This window comes from Mesoplodon densirostris, chromosome 19 (assembly GCF_025265405.1).
Source record: "Mesoplodon densirostris isolate mMesDen1 chromosome 19, mMesDen1 primary haplotype, whole genome shotgun sequence".
In the NCBI taxonomy this organism is placed as follows: Eukaryota; Metazoa; Chordata; class Mammalia; order Artiodactyla; family Ziphiidae; genus Mesoplodon; species Mesoplodon densirostris.
Genome location: NC_082679.1, coordinates 1,181,376 through 1,203,071, shown reverse-complemented (window position 1 = coordinate 1,203,071; position 21,696 = coordinate 1,181,376). Strand labels below are relative to the sequence as shown.

General features: G+C 44.7%; 1 pseudogene; it reads right to left on the bottom strand.

Annotated features, from left to right (window-relative positions):
• Positions 1-6,140: 6,140 nt before the first annotated feature.
• LOC132480642 (zinc finger protein 256-like) lies at positions 6,141-17,721 on the bottom strand (annotated as a pseudogene).
• Between the last annotated feature and the right edge of the window lie 3,975 nt (positions 17,722-21,696).

Below are 21,696 nucleotides of genomic sequence, written 5' to 3'. Positions count from 1 at the left end.
TGTCCCCTGCATTGGCAGGTGGATTCTTAACCACTGGACCACCAGGGAAGTCCCTAATCCCATCTTTATTGAAGAAATATCTGACAGTCTATTTGTTTCAGGTCAACAATCTGACATTATCAATACTGATCCAGAGACCTGGCCTTTGGCATACGACCCATAACAATGGGTAAGAGTATTCTTTTTCTGTCAAACTACCCAGGCAGCCTGTCAAACTGACTGCAAGTATCATTTATTTTTTGTTTTGTTTTGTTTTGTGGTACACGGGCCTCTCACTGTTGTGTGGCCTCTCCCGTTGCGGAGCACAGGCTTCGGACGCGCAGGCTCAGCGGCCATGGCTCACAGGTCCAGCCGCTCCGTGGCATGTGGGATCTTCCCGGACCGGGGCACGAACCCGTGTCCCCTGCATCGGCAGGCGGACTCTCAACCACTCCACCACCAGGGAAGCCCGCAAGTATCATTTAAAACAACAACAAAAACATTATTAGAGCCATGGGTGGCTGTGTGCAGAATGGGAGGGGTTTATGTGACTTACCCCAGGTTATGGACATCTGAGCACCCAGACAGCCCTATGCTGGAACAGAAAAATCTAAACAGAACCAACCTAATGAGGCCAGGGATAGGGGATGGACATCACTGGAACTGTGCAGTCACTCCATCATTTTGAAGTACAGCAACTAGTTTGTCACTGACTTGTTGCACTGGTCACGTATTCACTGGGTGGCCCTAAATGGGACCTGATGGTCGTGCGGCACTAATCTTTGGCCATGGCTTCCACCTGGGTGACAGGCTGCTGTACCCTGGGTTTTCCCTGGGCACAGGGAGAAGCCACCCCACAGGAACAGTTGCCAACCTCCCTCTCCACAGTTCTAGGTGGGTACATTCTGTTTCCCACTGGTGTGATCCCCCTCCATCGGCCTGGAGGGTGTTAAAGCACACATAGCAGCTCTTAGAAAATCCACCCAGGCAGCCTCAAATGACAGCCAACAAAGCCTGTCTTTATTGAAAACTTAAATCTCTCTAAATAGAAAAGCTGTCCTCCCAAGTAGGAAGGCCATGGACGTTATTACTACCACTCAAGGAGGCGTGTGCACCCTTAACTACAGAATGTGGCATGTTCATACCCCATGAGTCGGCTAACATCATATTGAAGTCACACGATGACAGAAGCCAACTTTCACGAGTTCTTGGTGGAAAAAACTGACACTGAGTTTGGGAACACTGTCAGTCTTTTCTTCTTGCCTGTGCCTCTATTGCTGCTTAGGCAGCTGCCTTCAGCACAGCCGGGTATCTGCCAAATGAACCACCTCCATGTGACAGAAAGCCATGGCCGACGGATGTGGGCAAGCTGCGGAAGAGGGGAGCTCGGGAGATTGCAGAGCCGGTCACGGGGTGGTGGGTAGTGTCGGAGGAGGTCATTGAGAAGACGTGACTGCTGGGTAAGCCCCAGGCTGGACCTGGGCAATTGGAGGCCCCTCAGTCACTCTGCTGTCCTTGGAATGTGCAATCACTTGCCTTCTCCACTTCCAGAAGCTTCTCCAAGGATACAGCCTTCAGACAGAAATGTGGTGTTGAGACTATCTAGACAGTGTATGTGGCTGAATCCAGTTAGGGCGTCCATACTAACTTTTAAGATTTGGTGGGTGGGGACTTCCCTGGTGGTCCAGTGGCTAAGACTCTGTGCTCCCAATGCACCGGGCCGGGTTCAATCCCTGGTCAGGGAACTAGATCCCGCATGCCACAACTAAGACCCGGCACAGCATGCATGAAAGAAAAGAAAGGAAGGGAGGAAGGAACGAAAGGAAGAATAAAAACAAAAGCTTTGGTGGGTGTATGGGGAAAGCCACACATCTTGTAGCCAAGACAAGACCCAAGACAAGCCTCATAAGTTCCCTTGCCCATTAAAACTGCCACCTACCAATCTCGAGTGGTCTGCCTCTGTTTGTCTCCTTTTTTTTTTTTTGGCCACATCGCACTGCATGTGGGATCTTAGTTCCCCGACCAGGGATCAAACCCGTGCGCCCCACAGTGGGAGCACAGAGTCTTAACCACTGGACCTCCGGGGAAGTCCGCCTCTTCCTTTGATGGATCCTCACAAAGCACACGTAGAATGCCATCATTGCCTGCACATCCCTGTCAGGAACTGAACCTGAAGGAGTTCCAACAAGTCACCTAAAGATTCCCTGGTGGGGGGCCTCCCTGGTGGCGCAAGTGGTTGGGAGTCCGCCTGCCGATGCGGGGGATACGGGTTCGTGCCCCAGTCTGGGAGGATCCCATGTGCCGCGGAGCGGCTGGGCCCGTGAGCCATGGCCGCTGAGCCTGCGCGTCCGGAGCCTGCGCGTCCGGAGCCTGTGCTCCGCAACGGGGGAGGCCACAGCGGTGAGAGGCCCGCATACCGCAAAAAAAATAAATAAATAAAGCTTTATAAAAAAAAAGATTCCCTGGTGGGAAACCCACTCGAGACCTCAGTGCCCTGCAGCACCGGCCTCCTGAGGGGGGCTCCACGGCATCAGCTCGGACCGCTCGTCAGGAGGAGTGCAGGGTGGCTGGGCTCGGTGTATCACCACAGGCGTACCCACCTCACGGGGAATGGGTGCTTCGTCTCTGCAGCTCATCTAAAGGCCAGGGGACAAGACGCTCCTCATCCCTGTTTACAGAGGGTGGGGGGAGGGGAGAAGGTAAGTTACTCATTTATCTGCGAGCCAAGGCAACGGGATCCAGGATGTGAATCCAACATCTGGGCTACAAACCCAGGTTGCCTGACCCAGGCTTGGAGATTCTGATCCCTGCCCTCCTATTTCCCTCCATATCGGGCTTTGGAGACTCAAAGAATGTACTGTTCATCCTGATGTCATTTAGTCTATCTAAGAGTCCTGCTCCAACCCACCAACCCCCAGAATGGAGCAGGAAAATGTACAAACCCTACAAAACAAGGTCATTATTCACTGTCTGGACTTCAGAAACTGATGGACAACATATTAGGGCAGATTAATCTTTTTCTTCTTTTCCCCTTGGCTGCACTGCGTGGCTTGTGGGATCTTAGTTCCCTGACCAGGGACTGAACCCAGGCCCTAGCAGAGTCCTAACCACTAGACCGTCAGGGAATTCCCAAGGCAAATTAATCTTAAAAGTGTATGGTAACGTGTCCATTACAACATGCATAACAAAAAAAATGAAAAAACTCAGGGCATGTTCTTCCAATACTGAAAGCATTTCTTCCATAAAACAGTCACATTATTCAACAAGTGAAAGTGGATGACACTCCAATACACATCTTTGTTGTTTCAATGTCCTACTTGTTAAAAAAAAATAGCCAAAGTTCATAAAATAGAAGATAAAAATGGATATTTTACGAGAGCAAATGAAAAAAGGGATCAAACATCCGAAAAGATGCTAATCATGAATTCTTATGGAAATACAATGAAAACAACAGTGAGATAGAGTAACAAACTTATTAAAAGGGTTAAAATTAAAAACGACAGACCAAAGTATTCGCTAGGATATGGAGAAGATGGAACCCTCATACAGTGCTGGTAAAAATGTAAAAAACACAATTATTTAGTCAGAATTTGTTAGTTTCTTCAAAAGCTAAATAGTCACCTACCTCATGATTCAGACACTACAATCTAATTTTTTGAACAAAAGATAAATGAAACAAATATCAATATTAAGAACTGTACACAAATGTCTGCACCAGTTTATTTTCTACAGTTAAAATCTGGAAATATCCAAAATGTACATAAACAAGTGAATGGACAAATAGCAGTATATCTAAAGATAAGAGTACTGAACCAAAAAAGAAGATAAAAGGGAGGGATGAACTACTCACATAACATCTGTATAACAAATATAACATCATATAACAAAATAATTACAAAATATAAAAGAAACCAGAAAAAAGAGAGTAAACATTTAAGGATTCCATCATATAAATTATAGAAAACGTAAAGGTATCTATTATAATGGAAAATAAATCAATGGTGGCTTGGAGGGCTGTAAAGGGCAGGGACACAGAGACCGTAAAAGGACATCAGGCAAATACATGGTGACAGATATGGTCATTACCATGACTGTGATGATGTTTTCACAGGTATCATGTGTATGTCAATATTTACCAAATATTTCACTTTAAATATGGGTACTTTACTACATGTAAATTACACCCAAATAAAGCTTTAAAAAAACCACTTTAAGATCAACAAAATCTGCATGCCCCACTGTTTTGGGAAATAGATTTGACAGCCCTATACTGACTCCACCATCTTTCTGTCATGCCCTCTGGGTATCAGTCTTGCCTCGGCAAACACTGGCGAGTAATAAAGGACATTTCCACCTCAGTCAACAGGAATGCTGGCTGGCTCACAAGAGCCACATCCCTGGACTACTTTTCTCTACCTTTTTTCTGCCTATGTAGCAACGGCCTTGAGGCGAACATTACAAGGTTACAAACATCCACAAAACTTTCCAATTATCTTCTCTGACAATGACCTCAGTTACAAAAGATACCCATGCCTGGAGGTCCTGAGATTTGTGTACACGCTGATCCTGCACATCGGTCATCGTCACAAAGACATCTGTGGATGCACTTTTTTTTTTTTTTTTTTGCAGTACACGGGCCTCTCACTGTTGTGGCCTCTCCCGTTGCAGAGCACAGACTCCGGACGCACAGGCTCAGCAGCCATGGCTCACGGGCTTAGCCGCTCCACGGTATGTGGGATCTTCCCGGACCGGGGCACGAACCCGCGTCCCCTGCATCGGCAGGCGGACTCTCAACCACTGCGTCACCAGGGAAGCCCTGGATGCACTTTTAGAAGAGGCACATTCCAATGAGCTGGCTGCTGTCTTCTCCGCTCCCTACTAACCCAGTTTTTTTAGCAGTTTCAGTTTCCCCTGACCCCTGTAGACTTACAACCAGTGACTGTCACCCATGGAACTGTGGACATCAGGGCACATGCTCTTTGCAAAACCAAGGGAGGAGATTCCTCTCAACAGTGCTGACATCTCTCGTGATACCCGCTGTGAACAGGGAAAAAAATTCATGCTGCTCCAAGAACTTGAGATTGTCACATCTTACTCCTCTTCAGGGTGATGTCTGAGTCTCCTAAAACTCATAGCATCCAGGCTTCAAATGAGGACCAAAAGGCCCTGCCCTCTCTCCTACGACTTCACTGGTACCAATGCAAATTTGGCCAAAAATGGCAAGCCACTTTTTGCCGTCGTACTATCCTCCCCGAGGCCCATGCCTGTGGAGCCCAAATTTCCTTATAAAAACCCCCTAGCAGTACAAAGAACTCCCAAAACAAAATAGGACTTAAACAGTAAGGCATCCATATTATACAAACCAAAACAATGTGTGGCACAGTTAGGGCTGGTGACTTGCTAGAAGGAAAAACTGAGCATGTGAGAACATGTCCCTGGAAAAGGTTGTCCTCTGCACATTGTCAGCTGAATTCATATGATGTTCTCTGAGCCAAAATTCCTTCAGGCTTTTGTACACGTAGTCAGAGAGAGGGGAACACCAACCCCTAAGGGACTGGGCTACCACTCCTGGTTTGCTCCAACACTTGGAAGAACAGAGGTCAGTTTCCCTGAGCGCACTGGGCTGGTGACTGATGCCCATGGTGTGGACCTGCCAGGTGATAGAGGTAAAATGGCCACAGAAACGGGCAGCGACATAAATCTGGGAAAAGCCCTGGACAGATTACAAAGTGCAATATAGCCACACATGCTTCCCATGTAACTGAAACTTAAGGGGTATCTCCCCCTGTGGACAACTGGATATATGAGATTGAATTCAGATGGGCGGCTCCTCAGTTTCTTCCAAAGTCATTACCCTGAACTAGAAAATTGCACATTTCCTTGCATGCTCAAGGGCTTTCTCCAGTGTCAACTCTACCATGTATAATGAGGAAAATTCTTTAGGAAAGAATTTCCCAAATTCCTGGCACAAATAGGGTTTTTCCTGTGAACTCTCTGATATGAATAAAGGGTGGAACCAGAGGTAAAGGATTTACCCACATTCACCAGACACTTGAGGCCTTTCACCTCTGTGAACACTGATGGTGAAGGACTGCAGAGCTCTGGGGAAAAGATTTCCCTCATTCACTACCCTCATATGGGCTCGATCCTGTGTGAACTCTCTAATGATAACGGAGACCGGACCTAGACGAAAAAGTCTTCCCACATTCACTGCATTTATAAGTCTTTTCTCCAGTATGAACTCTACAGTGTTCAATGAGATAGGAATTTGCTCTAAAGGACTCCCCACTTTCAGTGCATTCATAGGGCCTTTTGTTAGTGTGAATTCTCTGATGTTCATGGAGAATGGAACTACAGATAAAAGATTTACCACATTCACTACACTCATATGGTCTTGATCCTTTGTGAACTCTGATGTTAACGGAAACCAGACCTAGATGAAAAAGATTTCCCACATTTACTGCACTCATAAGGCTTTTCTCCAGTGTGAACTCTCAGATGATCATGGAGGCCAGACCTAGTAGTAAAAGGTTTCTCACAGTCACTACACTCAAAGCCTTTCCCCTGTGTGAACTCTCTGGTGTATTAGGTGACATCTTTGGATAAAAGATTTCCCACATTCACTGTACTCATAAGGCCTTTCTCCTGTGTGAACTCTCCCATGTCAAATGAGTGCTGACCTATGGGAAAAAGAGTTCCCACATTCCTTACACTCATAAGGTCTTCATCCTATATGAACTCTCTAATGATAATGAAGACTAGAAATACAGGTAAAAGATTTCCTTCACTCATTGCACTCATAAGAACTTTTTCTAGTTATAAAGTCTCCAGTATTGAGAAAGGTGAGATTTATGGCTAAATAATTTCCCAAATACAGTGCACTGATAATGGCCTTCTCCAGTGTGAACTCTGCAGTACTGACTTAATTGAGAATTATCCCTAAAGGATTTCCCACATTTACTGTAGTCATAACTACTTTCTCCTGTGTGAACCATCTGAAGATGAAGTAAAATCTAGAAAAGATTTCCCACATTCACTGCACTCATAAGGCCTTTCCCCTGTGTGAATTCCGTGATATTCCATGAGTGAAAAACTCTTCAGAAAAGATTTCCCACATTCGTTACACTCATAAGGCCTTGACCCTGTTCTGATCATAACACTCTGATGATAACAGAGTCTGGACCTAGATGAAAAAGACTTACCCATTCACTGCATGCATAAAGGCTTTGCTGCATTGTGAACTCTACAGTGTTCAGTGAGATAAGAATTTGCTCTAAACGATTTTCCATATACAGTGCATTCATAAGACCTTTTAAAAATATTTATTTATTATTTTTAAAAATTTATGGCTGAGTTGGGTCTTTGTTGCTGGGTGTGGGCTTTCTCTAGTTGCGGCGAGTACGGGCTACTCTTCGTTGCGGAGCACGGGCTCTAGGCATCTGGGCTTCAGTAGTTGTGGCTCGTGGGCTCTAGAGCGCAGGCTCAGTAGTTGTGATGCACAGGCTTAGTTGCTTCACGGCATGTTGGATCTTCCCAGACCAGGGTTTGAACCCGTGTCCCCTGCATTGGCAGGTGGATTCTTAACCACTGAGCCACCAGGGAAGCCCCCATAAGACCTTTTGATTACATGAATTCTCTGATGATCCTGGAGGATGGAACTATAGATATAAGACTTCCCACATTCACTGCACTCATAAGGCCTTTATCCAGTGTGAACTCCCTGATGATAACGAAGGTTCCTCCTAGTGGTAAAAGATTTCCCACATTCATTACACTTATAAGGCCTTTCTCCTGTGTGAACTCTCTGGTGTATAAGAAGGTAAGATCTTTGGATAAACGATTTCCCACATTCACTGCACAAATAAGGCCTTTCTCCTGTGTGAATTCTCTGATGATTCCTGAGGTTGTAACTAGTGGAAAAAGATTTCCCACATTCACTGCACTTGTAAGGCCTTTCTCCTGTGTGAACTCTCTGGTGTATAAGAAAGTGACATCTTTGGGTGAAGGATTTCCCACATTCACTGCACACATAAGGCCTTTCTCCTGTGTGAACTCTCTGGTGTTTAAGAAGGGAACACCTTTGTATAAAGGATTTCCCACATTCACTGCACACATAAGGCCTTTCTCCTGTGTGAATTCTCTGATGATTACTGAGGTTGGAATTAGAGAAAAAAGATTTCCCACATTGACTGCACACATAAGGCCTTTCTCCAGTGTGAACTCTCTGATGATTAATGAGCGTGGAACCAGAGGAAAAACATTTCCCACATACAGTGCACTCATAAGGCCTATCTCCAGCATGAGTCCTCTGATGGTAACACAGGGCAGAGCTGGAGGTAAAACATTTTCCACACTCACTGCACTCATAAGGCCTTTCTCCTGTGTGAACTCTCTGATGATAACGAAGGCCAGAGTGAGAGGTAAAAGACTTCCCACATTCACTACATTCATAAGGCCTTAATCCAGTGTGAACTCTCTGATGATAATGGAGGCCACGGCCAGACATAAAAGATTTCCCACATTCACTGCATTCATAAGGCCTTTTTCCACTATGAACCTTCCAGTGCTGTGTGAGGTAAGATTGCTGGCTAAAGGACTTCCAACACTCACTGCACTCATAAGGCCTTTTTCCTGTGTGAACTCTCCGGTGGAGAATGAGTACCGAGCTATTGGTAAAAGATTTCCCACATTCACTGCAAGCAAAAGGCCTTTCCCCTTTATGTACTCGCTGGTGTAGGACGAGCACCGAGCTATTGTTAAAAGAGTTCCCACACTCACTGCAATCGTAAGGCCTTTCTCCTGTGTGAACCCTCCAGTGTACAATGAGGTAAAATTTTCGTCTAAAAGATATCCCACATTGAGTACACTCATAACGCCTTTCTCCAGTATGAACTGTCCGTTGTCGAATTAGGATGGATCTACAGCTAGGAAACTGCGCACATTCACTGCACAAGTAACAATTTTCTCCAATGTGTCTTCTCCAGGGATAAATAAGGACAAAGTTTTGGTTAAAGGATTTCCCACATTTGCTGCACTTGTACTGCCTTGCCCCACTATGAATCCTTCGATGCAGATTGAGGGTTGAGGTTCGCCTGAAAGATTTTCCACATTCACGACACACATGAAACCTTTCTCCAGTATGCACTCTCTGGTGCACAACAAATGAGGATTTGTACCTGAATGTCTTCCCACATTCACTGCACACAAAACAATGTCTTCCAGGGTGGACACCCTGGTCCTGAACCAGTGCATGTTTCGGGCTGAAGGCTTTCTTGCATTCTCCCTGGCTGTAATGACTTTCTCTGCTTTGTAAAGTTGCCTCACGCTGGGCAATCTTGTTTGGCTTCTCCCTGGTGTAAGTGGTCTGTTGCTGGAGATGTCCCAAGGTGGCCAGAAAGTCTTTCCCAACTTCCTCACAGGTAAAGGGCTTTCCTGACACATGGTATTTGCAGCTCTTCACAAACAAGGCCCTGACTACAGCGTTTCTGAAGGAATTTTCTTCCATATGCTGTTTCTGGAGGTTTGCACTAAAATGAAATCGTTTCATACATATTCTACACCCGAACACTTTCTGGCTGTGTTGTGTTTCTTCATGCTCAGCCAAGTGAAAAATACCTCTCAAGACCAGACTACAGTTCTTACAGGGGTGGCTCTTCTGGGAAAACGAAGGTGCCCCGGGAGTCCTGGCCTGTGACGTGCTTATAGAAATGCTTCGTTGACAGGGTGCTCCTGCATTCTCTGCTCCACAGCAGCAGCCTGAATGCAAATAAATGCTGGTGAAACACATGCAAATAAACAGGTTGACCTTATAGGGAGGGGGCAACATCATCGTAAATGTGATGTGTGACATCTAAGAATGAGTTGGTGGGATGCTCGTCCACACAAGAGATCTGAAATTCCATTGGGGAAGTGGCTATTTATAAAAAGGTCATAAGAAACTACTATGAACAATTAAATGCCAACAAACTGGATAAACTAGAAGAAACGGATAAATTCTTTGAAACAGACAACGTACCAACAATGAGTCATGAAGAAATAGAAAATCTGAATAGACCAATAACAAGTAAGGAACCTGAATCATTAATAAAAAAAAATATTCCAACAAAGAAAAGTCCAGGATGAGATAGATTCACTGGTGAATTCTACCCAAGATTTTTAAGAAGAATTAATGTCAATCCTTCCTCAACTCTTCCAAAACACTTAAGAAGAAACATTTCAAAACTCAATTTCTGAGGCTAGCATTACCCTGATACAAAAGCAAGATATGCAAACTACAAGAAAGGAAAATTACGGGCCCAAATCCTTGGTGACCACAGAATGAGAAATTCCTAACAAATACTCAACAGCACGTTGAAGAATCTTACACTAGGGCTTCCCTGGTGGCACAGTGGTTGAGAGTCCGCCTGCCGATGCAGGGGACACGGGTTCGTGCCCCGGTCCAGGAAGATCCCACATGCCGTGGAGCAGCTGGGCCCGTGAGCCATGGCTGCTGAACCTGCACGTCTGGAGCCTGTGCTCCGCAACGGGAGAGGCCACAACAGTGAGAGGCCTGCGTACCACAAAAAAAAAAAAAAAAAAAAAAAGAAGAATCTTACACTATTGAATAATAAAAAAAAAATTTAGGTAACTCCCTGGCAGTCATCCAGTGGTTAAGGCTTGGCGCTTTTACTGCAGAAGAAGAATCTTACACTATTATCATTAACAAGTGTGATTTATCCCTGGGATGCAAGGATAGGTCCTCATATACAAATCAAAAAACATGACATACCATATTAACAGAATGAAGGATAAAAATCATATGAATGTCTCAAAAAATGCAGAAAAAGCAATAAACAAAATTGAGGATTCTTTCATGTTAAAAACTCTCAACAAATTAGGTATAGAAGGAATGTACCTCAATATGATAAACCCATATACAATAAGCCCACACTAATATTATACTCAAAGTGTAAAAACTTAAAGCCTTTCCTCTAAAATCCAGAACAAGCCAAAGATGCCCACTGTTCACATTTCTATTCAACACAGTTCTGGAAGGCCTAGTCAGAACACATAGTTATCAGGAAAAAAAAAAAAAAGGCATCAAAATCACAAAATAAGTAAAACTGTCTGTGTTTGCAGAAGATATGCTCTTACATATAGAAAACCCTAGGGACTCCTCCCACCCAAACCTGTTAGAACTATTAAACGATATCAGTAAAGCTGCAGGATACAAAATCAATATGCAAAAAGCAGTTGCATTTCTATAAACTAACAATGAAATATCTGTATTCTGAAAACTATAAGACAACGATGGAAAAAACTGAAGAAAACACAAATAAATGGAAAGACATCCAGTGTTCTTAAATTGGAAGAATATTGTAAATTTTACCAAGAGCAACTTACAGACTGAAAACAATCCAAATGGAAAGTCCAATGACATTTTCCACAGAAATAGAGTAAACAATCCTAAAATTTGTATGGCAGCACAAAAAATCCCAAATAGTCAAAGCAATCTTGAGAAAGAAGGACAAAGCTAGAGGCATCACACTTCCTGATTTCAAAATATTACAAAGCTATGGTAATTAGCACATGATGGCACTTGCATAAAAAGACACATAGACCAATGGAACAGCATAGAGAGCCCAGAAATAAAGGCACACTTATATAACTCATCTTTGATAGGCACCTCAAGAACACACAATGGATAAAGGACAGTCTCCTCCATAAATGGTGATGGGAACACTGGATATCCACATGCAAAAAAAAATGAAAACTTGACCCTTATCTTACACCATTCACAAAAGTTAACTTGAATTGGATTAAAAATTTTTTAATGTAAGACCGAAATTGTAAAACATTTAAGAGAAAACACAGAGAAAAAGCTCCTTGACACTGGTGTTGGCAATGATTTTTTTTAGACGACACCAATAGCACAAGCAATGAAAGCAAAGACAACCAAGTGGGAGTCTATCAAATGGAAAAGCTTCTGCACAGCAAGGGAAACAAAATGAAAACACAGCCTAAGGAAAAGGAGAAAATACCTGCAAAGGGTTTATCTGATAAGGGGTTAATATCCAGAAAATATCAGAACTCATACAATTCAACAATAAAAAACGAAAGAATCCAATTAAAAATGGGCAACAGGACCTGAACAGATATTTATCCAAAGACATACAAATGGTCATCAGGTACATGAAAAGGTGCTCAACATCACGAACATTGGGGAAATGCAAATCCAAACCACAACGAGATATCACCTCACACCTGTTTGGAATACTACTATCAAAAAGACAAGAGATAGGTGTTCACGAGGATGTGAAGAAAAGGAAACCCTTCTACATTGTTGGTAGGACTGTAAGTCGGTACAGCCGTTAGGGAAAACTGTATGGAATTTCTTAAATATTGAAAATAGAACTACTATATGGTCCAACAATCCCAATTTTATGTGTATATCCAGAGGAAACAAAATCCATATCTCAAAGAGGTATCTGCACCCCCATGTTCATTTCAGCATTATTCACAATAGCCCAGGTTTAGAAACAACCTAAGTAAGTACAGCCATACCTTGTTTTATTGCACTTCACAGATAACTCATTTTTTTTACAAATTGAAGCTTTGCAGTAACCCTGTGTCAAGCAAGCCTATTTGCCCAAGTTTTCTAACAGCATTTGCTCACTTTGTGTCTGTGCATCACATTTTGGTATTTTTTGCGATATTTCAAACTTTTTCATTATTATTACATTTGTTATAGTGATCTGTGATCAGTGATCTTTGTTTCAGGGTGCCACAAACTGGACCCATATAAGACAGGAAACTTAATAGATAAACATTATATGTGTTCTGGCTGCTCTACCAACTGGCCAATCCATCTCTCTCCCTGTCCCCAAGCCTCCCTCTTACCGGAGATGTAACAATATTGAAGTTAAGCTAATTAATAACCTTACAACTCTAAGTGCTCAAGTAAAAGGAAGGTTCACACGTCTTTCACTTTAAATCAAAAGCTAGAAATGATTAAGCGTAGTGAGGAAGGCAAGTCAAAAGCCAAGAAAAGCTGAAAGCCAGGCTTCTTGGACCAAACAGTATTAACCAAGTTGTATTAATAAATACAAAGGAAAAGTTCTTGAAGTAAATTAAAAGTGCTACTCTAGTGAACACACAAATAAGAAAGCAAAAGAGCCTTATTGTTGATATGGAGAAAGTTTTAGTGATCTGTATTCAACAACAAGCCAGCCACACATTCCCTTAAGCCAAAGCCTAATCCAGAGTCTGGCCCTAACTCTCTCCAATTCTGTGATGGCTGAGAGAGGTGAGAAGCTGCAAAAAAAAAAAAAAAAAAAGTCTGAAGCTACCGTAGGTTGGTTCATAAGATTTAAGGAAAGAAGCCGTCTCCATAAAATAAAAGTACAAGGTGAAAAAAAAGCACACAGTGAAGCAGCAAGTGCTGATGTAGAAGCCATACCAAAGTTATCCAGATGATCTAGCTAAGATAATTAATGAACGTGGCTACACTAAACAACACATTTTTAATGTAGATGAAACAGTCTTATGCTGGAAGAAGATGGCATCTAGGACTTTCACAGTTAGACAGGAGAAGTCAATGCCTGGCTTCAAAGGTTCAAAGGACAGGCTGACTCTCTTATTAGGGGTAATGAGGCTGGTGACTGGAAGTTGAAGCCAATGCTCATTTATCATTCTGAAAATCTTAGGCCCTTAACAAATATGCTAAATCTACTCTGCATATATTCTATAAATGGAACAAAGCCTGGATGTCAGCACGTCTCCTTATAACATGGTTTACTGAATATTTTAAGACTACTGTTGAAACCTACTGCTCTGAAAAAAAGATTGTTTTCAAAATATTACTGCTCACTGACAATGCAGCTGGTCACCCAAGAGCTCTGGTGGAGACGTACAAGATTAATGTTGTTTTCATGCCTACTACTACAACATCCATTCTGTAGCCCATGGATCAAGTAGTTCACACTGTCAAGTCTTAAGAAATACATTTCACAAGGCTACAGCTGCCATAGATAGTAATTCCTCTAATGGATCGGGGCAAAGTAAATTGAAAAGGTTCTGGAAAGGATTCACCATTCTAGATGCCATTAAGAACAGCTGTGAATCATGGGAAGAGGTCAAAATATCAACATTAACAGGAGTTGGGAAAAACTTGATTCCAACTCTCTGGATGACTTTGAGGGGTTCAGGATTTCAGTGGAGGAAGTAACTGCAGATGTGGAAAAAGCAAGAGAATTAGAAGTGGAGCTGGAAGATGGCTGAATTGCTATAATCTCAGGAGAAAACTTTAACAGATGAGGAGTTGTTTCTTATGGATGAGAAAAGAAAGTGGTTTCTTGAGATGGAATGTACTCCTGGTGAAGATGTTGTGCAGGTTGTTGAAATGATGACAAATGCTTTAGAATATTACATTGGGCTTCCTTGGTGGCACAGTGGTTGAGAGTCCACCTGCCGATGCAGGGGACACGGGTTCGTGCCCTGGTCTGGGAAGATCCCACATGCCATGGAGCGGCTGGACCCGTGAGCCAGGGCCGCTGAGCCTGCACGTCCGGAGCCTGTGCTCCGCAACGGGAGAGGCCACAACAATGAGGGGCCTGTGTACTGAAAAAAAAAAAAAAAGAATATTACATAAACTTAATTCATAAAGCAACAGTAGGGTTTGAGAAGATTGACTCCAATTTTGAAAGAAGTTCTACTGTGTTTTTTTTTTTTTGCAGTACACGGGCTTCTCACTGTTGTGGCCTCTCCCGTTGCGGAGCACACGCTCTGGACGCGCAGGCTCAGCGGCCATGGCTCACGGGCCTAGCCGCTCCGCAGCATGTGGGATCTTCCCGGACCGGGGCACGAACTCGTGTCCCCTGAATCGGCAGGTGGACTCTCAACCACTGCACCACCAGGGAAGCCCAGCAATAAAGTATTTTTTAACTAAGTTATACACGTTGTTTTTTTAGACATAAGGTTACTGCACACTAACAGGCTACTGTACAATGTAAACATAACATTCCTATGCACTGGAAAACCAAAAGTCTGTGTGACTTGCTTTATTGTGATACTCACTTTACTGCAGTAGTCTGGAACCAAACCTGCAATATGCCTGTATCTGTCTACAGATGCATGGGTAAATAAAGCTTGGTATTTATATGCAGTGGGGTATTATTCAGCCATAAAAAGGGAAATTGTGCATTTGTGACAACATTGATGAACCTGGAGGGCATAATGCAAAGTGAAATAAGCCAGAGAATGATAAATACTGTAATGCTAAAACTTATATATGGAATTTTGAAAAAAAAAAAAAAGTTGAACCCATAGCAACAAAGAGTGGAATGCCAGGGGCTCCGGTCTAGGGGAAATGGGGAGATGCTGGTCAGTTATAAGATGAAAAAGCTCTGAGGATCTAATACAGCATGGAGCCTATACTTAATAATGCTGTATGGTATACTTCAAATGCGCTAACAAAGTAGATCTTAAGGGTTCTCACACACACAGGAAATGTAAATATAATATGTGAGGTACTGGATGTGTTAAGTAACTTGACTGTAATAATCATTTCACAATGTGTGTATGTATATATATAATCATGACACTGTACACTTACTTTTACATTTCACCTTTTTTTTTTTTATTCTTTGGTCACAACGCGTGGCTTGTGGGATCTTAGTTCTCCTACCAGGAACTGAACCCAGGCCACGGCAGTGAAAGCACTGAATCCTAACCACTAGACCACCAGGGAACTCCCTGTACAGTTTAAATATATACAGTATTATTTGTCAATTATACCTCAATAACCTGGAGAAGAAAAAAGAAAAGAGATCTAAACACTACAAGTAAAACCATAAAGGACAGCCTTGGAAAACAGCCCATGGTCCAGGTAAGTAATGGTCATGACAATACCTTCAATTCCTAGCATATGGAAGCAGAAGGAAATGTCAGATAATAAGAAAGAACAAAATCTGGGACACAGAAGTGCCATGGACCTGGATTCACCACCTGACCAGGGAAAGGGCAAGTAAGATGCAATCCATTAGCCTCACTGCAAGACTGCTGACCTCAAATCCATCCCTACGAGGGCTGAGTACGGACTGTACTGGGGCTATGGGGAGAGAAGGGGGCAGTGCAAACAACCCAGCCCTACCTATCACAGCAACGACCCCGAAAGCTGGGGAAACAGGCAGTGCCCAAGGTCCAGATGTGAGAAGGACGGAGCACACCTTGGAGAAAAGAGGGTGAGGCAGGATACAGAGCCCAGCCCAGGTCACTGGGGAGGGTGAGGCTCTTACCACCCAGTGAAGATATGAGCGCCAAGTTCTCCAGCATCACATCACGGTACAGGCGTCTCTGAGCCTCATCGAGGAGCCTCCATTCCTCCCAGGAGAAGTACAGGGCAATGTCCTCAAAGGTCACACCACCCTGTCATGAATGAGAGAGATGAAACATCAACATTCTCTCTCGGAGGACCCACAGTGCATCTCCTCACACGTGTATTCCACGGTCCTCCTCCATCCGAGCTCCCCACGTCAGGCCTGGTGCCCGTGATGCCTGATCTCTCCTCCCTGCGTTCAGCCGTCAGCAACAGAAGGCGGTGGCCGGGGGGATAAACGCCATCTGAACTCGGGGCCTGGCCTGCAGGGTCCCATCCCTCCCCCAAGTAACTCCCCTGAGGGCTCCCACACTGTGCCTCCAAGACACGGCCAAACATGGGCTCATCTTTACCCTTAACCCCACACCCGGGCCTGCGGGCCCTCAGCTCACACCTGCCCTTGACGTGCACGGCACTCGGTCGACCAAACCCCTCTCGCAGCTTCCGGCCTCACAGCCGCCCTCCCACGGCCCTACCGCCCCCCCGCCCCACGTCACAGGCACCTCTCTGGACCCCGCCCCCCGGGACTTGGAACATGGCACCCACAGAGCGCTGAACAAAATCCAACGTGATCGGGTACGATCCCAGTTCTCGACGGAGCCCAGAGCCAGGGAAAGCCCTGCCTGCCTTGCTTCTGACCTGTTTCAGTATTAGCCACCCAGAACCAGGGAGGGACTGGGACACCCCCTCCTGCCTTACACAGGCTCCGTACGTGCCTCTTCACCCTTCAGAACCTGGGCGAAGAAGGCAGGCAACCATGGCTGGGCGCCGTGTGTGCAGGACCCCCTCGTACCCCCACCCAGCCCTGGAACCTAGCGGCCTCAGGCTGACTGACCAACCTCGGCGGCCTCTCATCGGATCCTGTGGCCTCGGACGAGGACTCAGCTCCCTGTGCCTCTCTGTCACCCCCATTCCAACCCAAGCCGTTCGTTCTCTTCTCTGAGCGGCTTTTTGAAAACCTTTAAAGCCCGCACACACACCGCTCCTCGTCCGTTCACAGCCCTCCGTGACCCCCAGGTCCCTCAGAATAAAGGAGCAACCTCTCTCTCTGCCGGTCCAGGCGTGATTCCCCCTCACACTCTCTTTACTGCAGTCGTAAGATGCACCCCAGGTTTCCCGAATCCTCCCGGCTCAGTCCGACCTCCAAGCCTTTGTACCTGCCGGTCCCTCCGCCTGTCACCCTCGACCACGCGCCACCCACGGCCGCCTCACGTCCTGGACACCGCGGCCTGGGCTGCGGGCACGTGAGCAGGCGTCCTGCACTCGGGGCTCTAGTGTCTGGTGCAGTGAGGGCGGTGAGGGGCCGGAGGACGAGCGTTTACCTCAGGCGGGTCCCTCAGGGCCGCCGCCGCCATCGGACTCGGTGGACGGAGCGGGGCCGGGAGCTGCGGGAGAGGAGGCGAGACGCGGGCACGGCGGTCACTCTCCCGGGCCTGGCGCAGGGCACCCCGGGCTGCGTCGCCGAGCCTCAGACGCGCCTCTGTGTAGCGGGGACAGACCCTCCTCTCGGACCGTCTCTGTCCCGTCACCTAGAACCTGACACAAAACTCCAGAGGCCAAACCGACCAGAAGGAAGCGAAAACGACCGCCGAAAGGACGACGCCGGACGTCCCGCCCCGACGCGATGGCACGCGCGGGAACCCCTCACCCTGATTGGTCGTGGGTTTGTAACTGCGGCCTCTCGGCCAGGGGCCTTCTGGGGGCCCGCAGCGAAGCGAGTTGATACTGTTCAACACGAGCGTTGCTTTTGCAGCCCCCTGAAGCAGGTGGACCAGCAGGAGCTCAGCCTCTGCTGGTTCCCATAAAAACGGCTCCCTTGCTTGTATTATCAGTCATTTTCAGAAGTGGAAACAAAAATCAACAGGATCAACAGAAGTGGAAGTAAAATAGCAACTGCCAAACTAAATGTCCTAAATTGTATGCTAATTTTTAGTTTTGTGGCCTTTTTAGAATTGTTAACAATTGTGTCCCCTAACTATATATATATATATATATATATATATATATATATATATATATATATATAATATATATATTTAAATTTTGTTACAAAAATGAACCCATTTATTAAAGGGCAGCAGAGTTTCAAATGGTGCTGTTTCTACTGGTCTTTCAATTCCTTCAATCTTCTGATGGTCGATCTTACTGTGACGGCAGGAGTGGTGTTGTAAATATAGTTAGGCCTAACTATATTTTTTTGGGTGTTGAGCTCATTTATTTATTTGGTGACAAGAAAATATTGAATGAGAACTGTGTTAGTCTGCTAGGGTTGCCATAACATTTGAATACTATTGAATCCGAGGGTAGTCATAAGCCATTAATAAAAAATAAACTGTAACCTGCCTTCACTGATCAACCTCACTTTGCTTTTACAAAAACGTGCACGTACTCCCAAGCATCAAATAGCCTAAACAATAAGATCTTTGCCAAGTTGCTTTTTAGGAAATTGGAGTCACCTGTGTCCAGTTTGAGCTCAAGTTGGTTAAAACTGCTAAGACCACTGACTCTCCAACTGGGCAAGTGCAAGTGTTGGCTAGGTGACTTTTTTTTTTTAGTTAATTAATTAATTTATTTTTGGCTGTGTTGGGTCTTCATTGCTGCATACGTGCTTTCTCTAGTTGTGGCGAGCGGAGCGGGGGATACTCTTCGATGCGGTGCGCGGGCTCCTCGTGGCCATGGATTCTCTTGTTGCAGAGCTCGGGCTCTAGGTGCATGGGCTTCAGTAGTTGTGGCATGTGGGCTCAGTAGTTGTGGCTCACAGGCTCTAGAGCGCAGGCAGTAGTTGTGGCGCACAGGCTTTGTTGCTCCACGGCATGTGGGATCTCCCCACACCAGGGCTCAAACCAGTGCCCCCTGCTTTGTCATGCGGATTCTTAACCACTATGCCACCAGGGAAGTCCCCAGCTAGATGATTTTTGATGTCAGAGGACCAAAAGCCCACCCTCAGAACAAGCTAAGCCTGCCACTTTCTGAACATGTATCTCATGAAGAAGTCTGTAGCTTACTTTTACCTGTGCAGAATGACAATTACTGCACCTTTTCCATATCTTCAATCCCCATCCTCACCCCTGCCAAGCTTTATCCCATAAATATTCCTAGCCCCTCACCTTTGGGGAGATGAATTTGAGATCTGTCCTTCCTTCTCCTTGCTTGGCTGCCTTGTGAATAAACAGTTTCTCTGCTGCAAACCACAGTGTCTCAGCGTTTGGCTTGCTGTGCGTAGGTCACATGAAACTGGTTCAGTAACAGTATGGACTGGGTGGCTTAAATAACAGAAATTTATTTTCTTGCAGCTCTGGATGCTGGAAGTCTAAGAGGAAGGTGTCAACAGGTTTAATTTTTCCTGAGGCTTCTGTTTTGGCTTTTGGGTAGTCCACTTCGTGCTGTGTCCTCACATGGCCTTTTCTCCCTGTGAGCATACTCCTGATGTCTATCCCTCTTCTTATAAGTGATGAAATAAAATTTACATTTTAAGGAACAACAAGAAAATTTAAACATAAAATTTTCTTCTTTGGCCTCCCTACCTCCTTAATGTGCAGTGTGCATGTACATTACACACTAACTAGTCTTCCTCAAAGATGGGAATGCTTTCTTGAATGTAAAGATCAATTTTTTTTCCCTTTCTTCTGATGCTAGCAATGGAACTTCTTAAAAGATTAGCATTCTTTCCAAACTCTGTTGGGGGTCATGGTGACTCACTGCTCGCTTTGTACATGCTTACTTGGCCTATGAACTTTATGTAAAATGTCAGTATGTCATTTTGTTGTACAATCCTTTGTCTGAAAAATGTAAATATTTGTGCCTTCAACTTCTAAAAGGCAGAACAGATCTCAGAGATTCTGAGAGTCTGTCTCCTGGGTGATAATTCTCAGTTTGGCTTGAATAAAATTCACTATTTTCTTCTTAACTTGATTGTTAATTGAGTTTTTGTCAACAGAAGGAAACCAGTCTTAATGGAATACAGCCACACTCTTATGACCTCACTTATCCTTAATTACCTCTATAAATGACCTATGTCCAACTACAATCCCATTGTACGTTAGGGCTTCAACCTATGACAAGTATTCTGTTAATATATGTTAGTGGTAATAAAAGACAAGTAGCTTACTAAAGCTGGGTAATAAAGAGGAAAAGAATATTCAACTTTTAAAAGTATCCTCTGGGGCTTCCCTGGTGGCACTGTAGTTGGGAGTCCGCCTACCGATGCAGGGGACACGGGTTTGTGCCCCGGCCCGGGAGGGTCCTACATGCCGCGGAGAGGCTGGGCCCGTGAGCCATGGCCGCTGGGCCTGCGCGTCCAGAGCCTGTGCTCCGCAATGGGAGAGGCCACAATAGTGAGAGGCCCGCGTATGGGAAAAAAAAAAAAAAGTATCCTCCAATTGCCAATAGATCACAATAATTTCTGAAATTGCCTTTATAAAAGCATAATTTCCAAAATATGCCTATTAAATACTGTAAATGCATCACTTCTTTTTTTAAATTTACTTATTTTATTTTATTTATTTTATTTTTGGCTGCATTGGGTCTTCGTTGCTGTGCGCAGGCTTTTCTCTGGTTGTGGTGAGCAGCAGGCCACTCTTCATTGCAGTGCTCAGTCTCCTCATTGCACTAGCTTCTCTTGTTGTGCAGCATGGGCTCTAGGCGCACAGGTTTCAGTAGTTGTGGCACTTGGGCTTCAGTAGTTGTGGCTTGCAAGGTCTAGAGCACAGGCTCAGTAGTTGTGGTAAACGGGCTTAGTTGCTCTGAGGCATGTGGGATCTTCCTGGATCAGGGCTCAAACCTCTGTCCCCTGCATTGGCGGGTGGATTCTTAACCACTGCACCACGAGGGACGCTCGTAAATGCATCACTTCTAAGAACTATTTCAAACACAAACTTTCAATTAAAACAAATAGTAAATGATGCAAATATATAGTTTAATAAATTCACTTGAATACTTACACTTGTTATCATATATAACATTGATTATTATCCCACCTGAGTAATCCCTCACAAATTCATCTTCCCTACAAAAAGTTCGGATCATTCTCATCACTGAGGTATCCTCTGATACCTGGCAAAAGAAGCCTTCACCTGCTTCCCCTGCTTCTTTCCTCATCACTCTTCCCATCGCACACTATACCACAAACACATTGATCTTCCTTCAGTCTTTGAATTCCATATGTGACTTTACAGCTCAAGAGTAGTCCCAGGTCTTTTGCTCTCCAAATGAAACATCTATTTTCCCCACTATGCTTTATAAATTCAAATAAATCTTTTAAGTGTCAACATAAAGTTTAACGTTTAAATTAAAGTGCTGTTATAACCTATACTCCTAAATCTTGAACATTCTCTATATTATCGTAAAATTCCCTGAACCTGTAG